Source organism: Rhamphochromis sp. 'chilingali' (genome assembly GCF_963969265.1).
Source record: "Rhamphochromis sp. 'chilingali' genome assembly, chromosome: 10".
NCBI classification, from domain to species: Eukaryota; Metazoa; Chordata; class Actinopteri; order Cichliformes; family Cichlidae; genus Rhamphochromis; species Rhamphochromis sp. 'chilingali'.
The window spans coordinates 50,001-63,028 of record NC_137937.1 but is presented as its reverse complement, the minus strand read 5'-3'; positions in this window follow the sequence as shown (position 1 = coordinate 63,028).

Below are 13,028 nucleotides of genomic sequence, written 5' to 3'. Positions count from 1 at the left end.
CACCCCCTTCCTGTAAATCCTTTCCTTGTGTACTCTGTTCTTTCTTTCTGAACTTTCTTGTCTTTTTCTCCTTTTAGTTAGGCTTTTAAAGTTCCCTTAGGGTTAGGGCTAGAGGGGGAGGGGGGAGGGGGGCAAAGGGGTTAGGGTAAGGATAAGGTAGTGGGTGGGGGACTCCCCACAATGAGGGAGAGAGGAAATGGGCAGGGGCACCACCAATCCCAGGAGGCACAGGCTGGTTAGGGTGTGGGGAAGACTAGGCCCGGCTATGCCGGAACCTAAGTGCACGGTCCATCACTGGGACTGGTATTGGTGCCCCCTGATCAAAAAATTACCCGTAAGCGGGTGTAGTGCACTGCGGTGGGCCTTCGCGACGTTTCGGCTTCTCTGAGCCTTCTTCAGGCTGGCCCACCCGCTTTTGAGTTCAGATTCGCCACTCTGGGCCTTTTATACTCTTCCTTTTTTTTCTTTTTCTGTTCTTGTTAACTTTTTCTGTTTCTTAGTTTTTTCTTGTTCTCAGCTTTGGCTGCTTTAGCTCTCCCTTTTTCTATCTTTTTCTGTTGTTCTTTATCTTTCTGTTTTTCTTTATCCTTCCCTTTGTATTTCTGTTATTCTTTATTCTTGTTCTTTATTCTTTCTGTGTTTCTTTATCTTTCTCTTTGTATTCTGTTGTTCTTTACTCTTTCTGTGTTTCTTTATTATTTCTCCTTATTTCTCTTGTGTTCTTTTCTTTATTCTTTCTCATATTTCTTTAAATGGCACCCCCTTCTTTTTAGACATCCCGTCCGTGGTCTATATTTCTCTTTTATGGCACCCCCTTCCTGTAAATCCTTTCCTTGTGTACTCTGTTCTTTCTTTCTGAACTTTCTTGTCTTTTTCTCCTTTTAGTTAGGCTTTTAAAGTTCCCTTAGGGTTAGGGCTAGAGGGGGAGGGGGGAGGGGGGCAAAGGGGTTAGGGTAAGGATAAGGTAGTGGGTGGGGGACTCCCCACAATGAGGGAGAGAGGAAATGGGCAGGGGCACCACCAATCCCAGGAGGCACAGGCTGGTTAGGGTGTGGGGAAGACTAGGCCCGGCTATGCCGGAACCTAAGTGCACGGTCCATCACTGGGACTGGTATTGGTGCCCCCTGATCAAAAAATTACCCGTAAGCGGGTGTAGTGCACTGCGGTGGGCCTTCGCGACGTTTCGGCTTCTCTGAGCCTTCTTCAGGCTGGCCCACCCGCTTTTGAGTTCAGATTCGCCACTCTGGGCCTTTTATACTCTTCCTTTTTTTTCTTTTTCTGTTCTTGTTAACTTTTTCTGTTTCTTAGTTTTTTCTTGTTCTCAGCTTTGGCTGCTTTAGCTCTCCCTTTTTCTATCTTTTTCTGTTGTTCTTTATCTTTCTGTTTTTCTTTATCCTTCCCTTTGTATTTCTGTTATTCTTTATTCTTGTTCTTTATTCTTTCTGTGTTTCTTTATCTTTCTCTTTGTATTCTGTTGTTCTTTACTCTTTCTGTGTTTCTTTATTATTTCTCCTTATTTCTCTTGTGTTCTTTTCTTTATTCTTTCTCATATTTCTTTAAATGGCACCCCCTTCTTTTTAGACATCCCGTCCGTGGTCTATATTTCTCTTTTATGGCACCCCCTTCCTGTAAATCCTTTCCTTGTGTACTCTGTTCTTTCTTTCTGAACTTTCTTGTCTTTTTCTCCTTTTAGTTAGGCTTTTAAAGTTCCCTTAGGGTTAGGGCTAGAGGGGGAGGGGGGAGGGGGGCAAAGGGGTTAGGGTAAGGATAAGGTAGTGGGTGGGGGACTCCCCACAATGAGGGAGAGAGGAAATGGGCAGGGGCACCACCAATCCCAGGAGGCACAGGCTGGTTAGGGTGTGGGGAAGACTAGGCCCGGCTATGCCGGAACCTAAGTGCACGGTCCATCACTGGGACTGGTATTGGTGCCCCCTGATCAAAAAATTACCCGTAAGCGGGTGTAGTGCACTGCGGTGGGCCTTCGCGACGTTTCGGCTTCTCTGAGCCTTCTTCAGGCTGGCCCACCCGCTTTTGAGTTCAGATTCGCCACTCTGGGCCTTTTATACTCTTCCTTTTTTTTCTTTTTCTGTTCTTGTTAACTTTTTCTGTTTCTTAGTTTTTTCTTGTTCTCAGCTTTGGCTGCTTTAGCTCTCCCTTTTTCTATCTTTTTCTGTTGTTCTTTATCTTTCTGTTTTTCTTTATCCTTCCCTTTGTATTTCTGTTATTCTTTATTCTTGTTCTTTATTCTTTCTGTGTTTCTTTATCTTTCTCTTTGTATTCTGTTGTTCTTTACTCTTTCTGTGTTTCTTTATTATTTCTCCTTATTTCTCTTGTGTTCTTTTCTTTATTCTTTCTCATATTTCTTTAAATGGCACCCCCTTCTTTTTAGACATCCCGTCCGTGGTCTATATTTCTCTTTTATGGCACCCCCTTCCTGTAAATCCTTTCCTTGTGTACTCTGTTCTTTCTTTCTGAACTTTCTTGTCTTTTTCTCCTTTTAGTTAGGCTTTTAAAGTTCCCTTAGGGTTAGGGCTAGAGGGGGAGGGGGGAGGGGGGCAAAGGGGTTAGGGTAAGGATAAGGTAGTGGGTGGGGGACTCCCCACAATGAGGGAGAGAGGAAATGGGCAGGGGCACCACCAATCCCAGGAGGCACAGGCTGGTTAGGGTGTGGGGAAGACTAGGCCCGGCTATGCCGGAACCTAAGTGCACGGTCCATCACTGGGACTGGTATTGGTGCCCCCTGATCAAAAAATTACCCGTAAGCGGGTGTAGTGCACTGCGGTGGGCCTTCGCGACGTTTCGGCTTCTCTGAGCCTTCTTCAGGCTGGCCCACCCGCTTTTGAGTTCAGATTCGCCACTCTGGGCCTTTTATACTCTTCCTTTTTTTTCTTTTTCTGTTCTTGTTAACTTTTTCTGTTTCTTAGTTTTTTCTTGTTCTCAGCTTTGGCTGCTTTAGCTCTCCCTTTTTCTATCTTTTTCTGTTGTTCTTTATCTTTCTGTTTTTCTTTATCCTTCCCTTTGTATTTCTGTTATTCTTTATTCTTGTTCTTTATTCTTTCTGTGTTTCTTTATCTTTCTCTTTGTATTCTGTTGTTCTTTACTCTTTCTGTGTTTCTTTATTATTTCTCCTTATTTCTCTTGTGTTCTTTTCTTTATTCTTTCTCATATTTCTTTAAATGGCACCCCCTTCTTTTTAGACATCCCGTCCGTGGTCTATATTTCTCTTTTATGGCACCCCCTTCCTGTAAATCCTTTCCTTGTGTACTCTGTTCTTTCTTTCTGAACTTTCTTGTCTTTTTCTCCTTTTAGTTAGGCTTTTAAAGTTCCCTTAGGGTTAGGGCTAGAGGGGGAGGGGGGAGGGGGGCAAAGGGGTTAGGGTAAGGATAAGGTAGTGGGTGGGGGACTCCCCACAATGAGGGAGAGAGGAAATGGGCAGGGGCACCACCAATCCCAGGAGGCACAGGCTGGTTAGGGTGTGGGGAAGACTAGGCCCGGCTATGCCGGAACCTAAGTGCACGGTCCATCACTGGGACTGGTATTGGTGCCCCCTGATCAAAAAATTACCCGTAAGCGGGTGTAGTGCACTGCGGTGGGCCTTCGCGACGTTTCGGCTTCTCTGAGCCTTCTTCAGGCTGGCCCACCCGCTTTTGAGTTCAGATTCGCCACTCTGGGCCTTTTATACTCTTCCTTTTTTTTCTTTTTCTGTTCTTGTTAACTTTTTCTGTTTCTTAGTTTTTTCTTGTTCTCAGCTTTGGCTGCTTTAGCTCTCCCTTTTTCTATCTTTTTCTGTTGTTCTTTATCTTTCTGTTTTTCTTTATCCTTCCCTTTGTATTTCTGTTATTCTTTATTCTTGTTCTTTATTCTTTCTGTGTTTCTTTATCTTTCTCTTTGTATTCTGTTGTTCTTTACTCTTTCTGTGTTTCTTTATTATTTCTCCTTATTTCTCTTGTGTTCTTTTCTTTATTCTTTCTCATATTTCTTTAAATGGCACCCCCTTCTTTTTAGACATCCCGTCCGTGGTCTATATTTCTCTTTTATGGCACCCCCTTCCTGTAAATCCTTTCCTTGTGTACTCTGTTCTTTCTTTCTGAACTTTCTTGTCTTTTTCTCCTTTTAGTTAGGCTTTTAAAGTTCCCTTAGGGTTAGGGCTAGAGGGGGAGGGGGGAGGGGGGCAAAGGGGTTAGGGTAAGGATAAGGTAGTGGGTGGGGGACTCCCCACAATGAGGGAGAGAGGAAATGGGCAGGGGCACCACCAATCCCAGGAGGCACAGGCTGGTTAGGGTGTGGGGAAGACTAGGCCCGGCTATGCCGGAACCTAAGTGCACGGTCCATCACTGGGACTGGTATTGGTGCCCCCTGATCAAAAAATTACCCGTAAGCGGGTGTAGTGCACTGCGGTGGGCCTTCGCGACGTTTCGGCTTCTCTGAGCCTTCTTCAGGCTGGCCCACCCGCTTTTGAGTTCAGATTCGCCACTCTGGGCCTTTTATACTCTTCCTTTTTTTTCTTTTTCTGTTCTTGTTAACTTTTTCTGTTTCTTAGTTTTTTCTTGTTCTCAGCTTTGGCTGCTTTAGCTCTCCCTTTTTCTATCTTTTTCTGTTGTTCTTTATCTTTCTGTTTTTCTTTATCCTTCCCTTTGTATTTCTGTTATTCTTTATTCTTGTTCTTTATTCTTTCTGTGTTTCTTTATCTTTCTCTTTGTATTCTGTTGTTCTTTACTCTTTCTGTGTTTCTTTATTATTTCTCCTTATTTCTCTTGTGTTCTTTTCTTTATTCTTTCTCATATTTCTTTAAATGGCACCCCCTTCTTTTTAGACATCCCGTCCGTGGTCTATATTTCTCTTTTATGGCACCCCCTTCCTGTAAATCCTTTCCTTGTGTACTCTGTTCTTTCTTTCTGAACTTTCTTGTCTTTTTCTCCTTTTAGTTAGGCTTTTAAAGTTCCCTTAGGGTTAGGGCTAGAGGGGGAGGGGGGAGGGGGGCAAAGGGGTTAGGGTAAGGATAAGGTAGTGGGTGGGGGACTCCCCACAATGAGGGAGAGAGGAAATGGGCAGGGGCACCACCAATCCCAGGAGGCACAGGCTGGTTAGGGTGTGGGGAAGACTAGGCCCGGCTATGCCGGAACCTAAGTGCACGGTCCATCACTGGGACTGGTATTGGTGCCCCCTGATCAAAAAATTACCCGTAAGCGGGTGTAGTGCACTGCGGTGGGCCTTCGCGACGTTTCGGCTTCTCTGAGCCTTCTTCAGGCTGGCCCACCCGCTTTTGAGTTCAGATTCGCCACTCTGGGCCTTTTATACTCTTCCTTTTTTTTCTTTTTCTGTTCTTGTTAACTTTTTCTGTTTCTTAGTTTTTTCTTGTTCTCAGCTTTGGCTGCTTTAGCTCTCCCTTTTTCTATCTTTTTCTGTTGTTCTTTATCTTTCTGTTTTTCTTTATCCTTCCCTTTGTATTTCTGTTATTCTTTATTCTTGTTCTTTATTCTTTCTGTGTTTCTTTATCTTTCTCTTTGTATTCTGTTGTTCTTTACTCTTTCTGTGTTTCTTTATTATTTCTCCTTATTTCTCTTGTGTTCTTTTCTTTATTCTTTCTCATATTTCTTTAAATGGCACCCCCTTCTTTTTAGACATCCCGTCCGTGGTCTATATTTCTCTTTTATGGCACCCCCTTCCTGTAAATCCTTTCCTTGTGTACTCTGTTCTTTCTTTCTGAACTTTCTTGTCTTTTTCTCCTTTTAGTTAGGCTTTTAAAGTTCCCTTAGGGTTAGGGCTAGAGGGGGAGGGGGGAGGGGGGCAAAGGGGTTAGGGTAAGGATAAGGTAGTGGGTGGGGGACTCCCCACAATGAGGGAGAGAGGAAATGGGCAGGGGCACCACCAATCCCAGGAGGCACAGGCTGGTTAGGGTGTGGGGAAGACTAGGCCCGGCTATGCCGGAACCTAAGTGCACGGTCCATCACTGGGACTGGTATTGGTGCCCCCTGATCAAAAAATTACCCGTAAGCGGGTGTAGTGCACTGCGGTGGGCCTTCGCGACGTTTCGGCTTCTCTGAGCCTTCTTCAGGCTGGCCCACCCGCTTTTGAGTTCAGATTCGCCACTCTGGGCCTTTTATACTCTTCCTTTTTTTTCTTTTTCTGTTCTTGTTAACTTTTTCTGTTTCTTAGTTTTTTCTTGTTCTCAGCTTTGGCTGCTTTAGCTCTCCCTTTTTCTATCTTTTTCTGTTGTTCTTTATCTTTCTGTTTTTCTTTATCCTTCCCTTTGTATTTCTGTTATTCTTTATTCTTGTTCTTTATTCTTTCTGTGTTTCTTTATCTTTCTCTTTGTATTCTGTTGTTCTTTACTCTTTCTGTGTTTCTTTATTATTTCTCCTTATTTCTCTTGTGTTCTTTTCTTTATTCTTTCTCATATTTCTTTAAATGGCACCCCCTTCTTTTTAGACATCCCGTCCGTGGTCTATATTTCTCTTTTATGGCACCCCCTTCCTGTAAATCCTTTCCTTGTGTACTCTGTTCTTTCTTTCTGAACTTTCTTGTCTTTTTCTCCTTTTAGTTAGGCTTTTAAAGTTCCCTTAGGGTTAGGGCTAGAGGGGGAGGGGGGAGGGGGGCAAAGGGGTTAGGGTAAGGATAAGGTAGTGGGTGGGGGACTCCCCACAATGAGGGAGAGAGGAAATGGGCAGGGGCACCACCAATCCCAGGAGGCACAGGCTGGTTAGGGTGTGGGGAAGACTAGGCCCGGCTATGCCGGAACCTAAGTGCACGGTCCATCACTGGGACTGGTATTGGTGCCCCCTGATCAAAAAATTACCCGTAAGCGGGTGTAGTGCACTGCGGTGGGCCTTCGCGACGTTTCGGCTTCTCTGAGCCTTCTTCAGGCTGGCCCACCCGCTTTTGAGTTCAGATTCGCCACTCTGGGCCTTTTATACTCTTCCTTTTTTTTCTTTTTCTGTTCTTGTTAACTTTTTCTGTTTCTTAGTTTTTTCTTGTTCTCAGCTTTGGCTGCTTTAGCTCTCCCTTTTTCTATCTTTTTCTGTTGTTCTTTATCTTTCTGTTTTTCTTTATCCTTCCCTTTGTATTTCTGTTATTCTTTATTCTTGTTCTTTATTCTTTCTGTGTTTCTTTATCTTTCTCTTTGTATTCTGTTGTTCTTTACTCTTTCTGTGTTTCTTTATTATTTCTCCTTATTTCTCTTGTGTTCTTTTCTTTATTCTTTCTCATATTTCTTTAAATGGCACCCCCTTCTTTTTAGACATCCCGTCCGTGGTCTATATTTCTCTTTTATGGCACCCCCTTCCTGTAAATCCTTTCCTTGTGTACTCTGTTCTTTCTTTCTGAACTTTCTTGTCTTTTTCTCCTTTTAGTTAGGCTTTTAAAGTTCCCTTAGGGTTAGGGCTAGAGGGGGAGGGGGGAGGGGGGCAAAGGGGTTAGGGTAAGGATAAGGTAGTGGGTGGGGGACTCCCCACAATGAGGGAGAGAGGAAATGGGCAGGGGCACCACCAATCCCAGGAGGCACAGGCTGGTTAGGGTGTGGGGAAGACTAGGCCCGGCTATGCCGGAACCTAAGTGCACGGTCCATCACTGGGACTGGTATTGGTGCCCCCTGATCAAAAAATTACCCGTAAGCGGGTGTAGTGCACTGCGGTGGGCCTTCGCGACGTTTCGGCTTCTCTGAGCCTTCTTCAGGCTGGCCCACCCGCTTTTGAGTTCAGATTCGCCACTCTGGGCCTTTTATACTCTTCCTTTTTTTTCTTTTTCTGTTCTTGTTAACTTTTTCTGTTTCTTAGTTTTTTCTTGTTCTCAGCTTTGGCTGCTTTAGCTCTCCCTTTTTCTATCTTTTTCTGTTGTTCTTTATCTTTCTGTTTTTCTTTATCCTTCCCTTTGTATTTCTGTTATTCTTTATTCTTGTTCTTTATTCTTTCTGTGTTTCTTTATCTTTCTCTTTGTATTCTGTTGTTCTTTACTCTTTCTGTGTTTCTTTATTATTTCTCCTTATTTCTCTTGTGTTCTTTTCTTTATTCTTTCTCATATTTCTTTAAATGGCACCCCCTTCTTTTTAGACATCCCGTCCGTGGTCTATATTTCTCTTTTATGGCACCCCCTTCCTGTAAATCCTTTCCTTGTGTACTCTGTTCTTTCTTTCTGAACTTTCTTGTCTTTTTCTCCTTTTAGTTAGGCTTTTAAAGTTCCCTTAGGGTTAGGGCTAGAGGGGGAGGGGGGAGGGGGGCAAAGGGGTTAGGGTAAGGATAAGGTAGTGGGTGGGGGACTCCCCACAATGAGGGAGAGAGGAAATGGGCAGGGGCACCACCAATCCCAGGAGGCACAGGCTGGTTAGGGTGTGGGGAAGACTAGGCCCGGCTATGCCGGAACCTAAGTGCACGGTCCATCACTGGGACTGGTATTGGTGCCCCCTGATCAAAAAATTACCCGTAAGCGGGTGTAGTGCACTGCGGTGGGCCTTCGCGACGTTTCGGCTTCTCTGAGCCTTCTTCAGGCTGGCCCACCCGCTTTTGAGTTCAGATTCGCCACTCTGGGCCTTTTATACTCTTCCTTTTTTTTCTTTTTCTGTTCTTGTTAACTTTTTCTGTTTCTTAGTTTTTTCTTGTTCTCAGCTTTGGCTGCTTTAGCTCTCCCTTTTTCTATCTTTTTCTGTTGTTCTTTATCTTTCTGTTTTTCTTTATCCTTCCCTTTGTATTTCTGTTATTCTTTATTCTTGTTCTTTATTCTTTCTGTGTTTCTTTATCTTTCTCTTTGTATTCTGTTGTTCTTTACTCTTTCTGTGTTTCTTTATTATTTCTCCTTATTTCTCTTGTGTTCTTTTCTTTATTCTTTCTCATATTTCTTTAAATGGCACCCCCTTCTTTTTAGACATCCCGTCCGTGGTCTATATTTCTCTTTTATGGCACCCCCTTCCTGTAAATCCTTTCCTTGTGTACTCTGTTCTTTCTTTCTGAACTTTCTTGTCTTTTTCTCCTTTTAGTTAGGCTTTTAAAGTTCCCTTAGGGTTAGGGCTAGAGGGGGAGGGGGGAGGGGGGCAAAGGGGTTAGGGTAAGGATAAGGTAGTGGGTGGGGGACTCCCCACAATGAGGGAGAGAGGAAATGGGCAGGGGCACCACCAATCCCAGGAGGCACAGGCTGGTTAGGGTGTGGGGAAGACTAGGCCCGGCTATGCCGGAACCTAAGTGCACGGTCCATCACTGGGACTGGTATTGGTGCCCCCTGATCAAAAAATTACCCGTAAGCGGGTGTAGTGCACTGCGGTGGGCCTTCGCGACGTTTCGGCTTCTCTGAGCCTTCTTCAGGCTGGCCCACCCGCTTTTGAGTTCAGATTCGCCACTCTGGGCCTTTTATACTCTTCCTTTTTTTTCTTTTTCTGTTCTTGTTAACTTTTTCTGTTTCTTAGTTTTTTCTTGTTCTCAGCTTTGGCTGCTTTAGCTCTCCCTTTTTCTATCTTTTTCTGTTGTTCTTTATCTTTCTGTTTTTCTTTATCCTTCCCTTTGTATTTCTGTTATTCTTTATTCTTGTTCTTTATTCTTTCTGTGTTTCTTTATCTTTCTCTTTGTATTCTGTTGTTCTTTACTCTTTCTGTGTTTCTTTATTATTTCTCCTTATTTCTCTTGTGTTCTTTTCTTTATTCTTTCTCATATTTCTTTAAATGGCACCCCCTTCTTTTTAGACATCCCGTCCGTGGTCTATATTTCTCTTTTATGGCACCCCCTTCCTGTAAATCCTTTCCTTGTGTACTCTGTTCTTTCTTTCTGAACTTTCTTGTCTTTTTCTCCTTTTAGTTAGGCTTTTAAAGTTCCCTTAGGGTTAGGGCTAGAGGGGGAGGGGGGAGGGGGGCAAAGGGGTTAGGGTAAGGATAAGGTAGTGGGTGGGGGACTCCCCACAATGAGGGAGAGAGGAAATGGGCAGGGGCACCACCAATCCCAGGAGGCACAGGCTGGTTAGGGTGTGGGGAAGACTAGGCCCGGCTATGCCGGAACCTAAGTGCACGGTCCATCACTGGGACTGGTATTGGTGCCCCCTGATCAAAAAATTACCCGTAAGCGGGTGTAGTGCACTGCGGTGGGCCTTCGCGACGTTTCGGCTTCTCTGAGCCTTCTTCAGGCTGGCCCACCCGCTTTTGAGTTCAGATTCGCCACTCTGGGCCTTTTATACTCTTCCTTTTTTTTCTTTTTCTGTTCTTGTTAACTTTTTCTGTTTCTTAGTTTTTTCTTGTTCTCAGCTTTGGCTGCTTTAGCTCTCCCTTTTTCTATCTTTTTCTGTTGTTCTTTATCTTTCTGTTTTTCTTTATCCTTCCCTTTGTATTTCTGTTATTCTTTATTCTTGTTCTTTATTCTTTCTGTGTTTCTTTATCTTTCTCTTTGTATTCTGTTGTTCTTTACTCTTTCTGTGTTTCTTTATTATTTCTCCCTATTTCTCTTGTGTTCTTTTCTTTATTCTTTCTCATATTTCTTTAAATGGCACCCCCTTCTTTTTAGACATCCCGTCCGTGGTCTATATTTCTCTTTTATGGCACCCCCTTCCTGTAAATCCTTTCCTTGTGTACTCTGTTCTTTCTTTCTGAACTTTCTTGTCTTTTTCTCCTTTTAGTTAGGCTTTTAAAGTTCCCTTAGGGTTAGGGCTAGAGGGGGAGGGGGGAGGGGGGCAAAGGGGTTAGGGTAAGGATAAGGTAGTGGGTGGGGGACTCCCCACAATGAGGGAGAGAGGAAATGGGCAGGGGCACCACCAATCCCAGGAGGCACAGGCTGGTTAGGGTGTGGGGAAGACTAGGCCCGGCTATGCCGGAACCTAAGTGCACGGTCCATCACTGGGACTGGTATTGGTGCCCCCTGATCAAAAAATTACCCGTAAGCGGGTGTAGTGCACTGCGGTGGGCCTTCGCGACGTTTCGGCTTCTCTGAGCCTTCTTCAGGCTGGCCCACCCGCTTTTGAGTTCAGATTCGCCACTCTGGGCCTTTTATACTCTTCCTTTTTTTTCTTTTTCTGTTCTTGTTAACTTTTTCTGTTTCTTAGTTTTTTCTTGTTCTCAGCTTTGGCTGCTTTAGCTCTCCCTTTTTCTATCTTTTTCTGTTGTTCTTTATCTTTCTGTTTTTCTTTATCCTTCCCTTTGTATTTCTGTTATTCTTTATTCTTGTTCTTTATTCTTTCTGTGTTTCTTTATCTTTCTCTTTGTATTCTGTTGTTCTTTACTCTTTCTGTGTTTCTTTATTATTTCTCCTTATTTCTCTTGTGTTCTTTTCTTTATTCTTTCTCATATTTCTTTAAATGGCACCCCCTTCTTTTTAGACATCCCGTCCGTGGTCTATATTTCTCTTTTATGGCACCCCCTTCCTGTAAATCCTTTCCTTGTGTACTCTGTTCTTTCTTTCTGAACTTTCTTGTCTTTTTCTCCTTTTAGTTAGGCTTTTAAAGTTCCCTTAGGGTTAGGGCTAGAGGGGGAGGGGGGAGGGGGGCAAAGGGGTTAGGGTAAGGATAAGGTAGTGGGTGGGGGACTCCCCACAATGAGGGAGAGAGGAAATGGGCAGGGGCACCACCAATCCCAGGAGGCACAGGCTGGTTAGGGTGTGGGGAAGACTAGGCCCGGCTATGCCGGAACCTAAGTGCACGGTCCATCACTGGGACTGGTATTGGTGCCCCCTGATCAAAAAATTACCCGTAAGCGGGTGTAGTGCACTGCGGTGGGCCTTCGCGACGTTTCGGCTTCTCTGAGCCTTCTTCAGGCTGGCCCACCCGCTTTTGAGTTCAGATTCGCCACTCTGGGCCTTTTATACTCTTCCTTTTTTTTCTTTTTCTGTTCTTGTTAACTTTTTCTGTTTCTTAGTTTTTTCTTGTTCTCAGCTTTGGCTGCTTTAGCTCTCCCTTTTTCTATCTTTTTCTGTTGTTCTTTATCTTTCTGTTTTTCTTTATCCTTCCCTTTGTATTTCTGTTATTCTTTATTCTTGTTCTTTATTCTTTCTGTGTTTCTTTATCTTTCTCTTTGTATTCTGTTGTTCTTTACTCTTTCTGTGTTTCTTTATTATTTCTCCTTATTTCTCTTGTGTTCTTTTCTTTATTCTTTCTCATATTTCTTTAAATGGCACCCCCTTCTTTTTAGACATCCCGTCCGTGGTCTATATTTCTCTTTTATGGCACCCCCTTCCTGTAAATCCTTTCCTTGTGTACTCTGTTCTTTCTTTCTGAACTTTCTTGTCTTTTTCTCCTTTTAGTTAGGCTTTTAAAGTTCCCTTAGGGTTAGGGCTAGAGGGGGAGGGGGGAGGGGGGCAAAGGGGTTAGGGTAAGGATAAGGTAGTGGGTGGGGGACTCCCCACAATGAGGGAGAGAGGAAATGGGCAGGGGCACCACCAATCCCAGGAGGCACAGGCTGGTTAGGGTGTGGGGAAGACTAGGCCCGGCTATGCCGGAACCTAAGTGCACGGTCCATCACTGGGACTGGTATTGGTGCCCCCTGATCAAAAAATTACCCGTAAGCGGGTGTAGTGCACTGCGGTGGGCCTTCGCGACGTTTCGGCTTCTCTGAGCCTTCTTCAGGCTGGCCCACCCGCTTTTGAGTTCAGATTCGCCACTCTGGGCCTTTTATACTCTTCCTTTTTTTTCTTTTTCTGTTCTTGTTAACTTTTTCTGTTTCTTAGTTTTTTCTTGTTCTCAGCTTTGGCTGCTTTAGCTCTCCCTTTTTCTATCTTTTTCTGTTGTTCTTTATCTTTCTGTTTTTCTTTATCCTTCCCTTTGTATTTCTGTTATTCTTTATTCTTGTTCTTTATTCTTTCTGTGTTTCTTTATCTTTCTCTTTGTATTCTGTTGTTCTTTACTCTTTCTGTGTTTCTTTATTATTTCTCCTTATTTCTCTTGTGTTCTTTTCTTTATTCTTTCTCATATTTCTTTAAATGGCACCCCCTTCTTTTTAGACATCCCGTCCGTGGTCTATATTTCTCTTTTATGGCACCCCCTTCCTGTAAATCCTTTCCTTGTGTACTCTGTTCTTTCTTTCTGAACTTTCTTGTCTTTTTCTCCTTTTAGTTAGGCTTTTAAAGTTCCCTTAG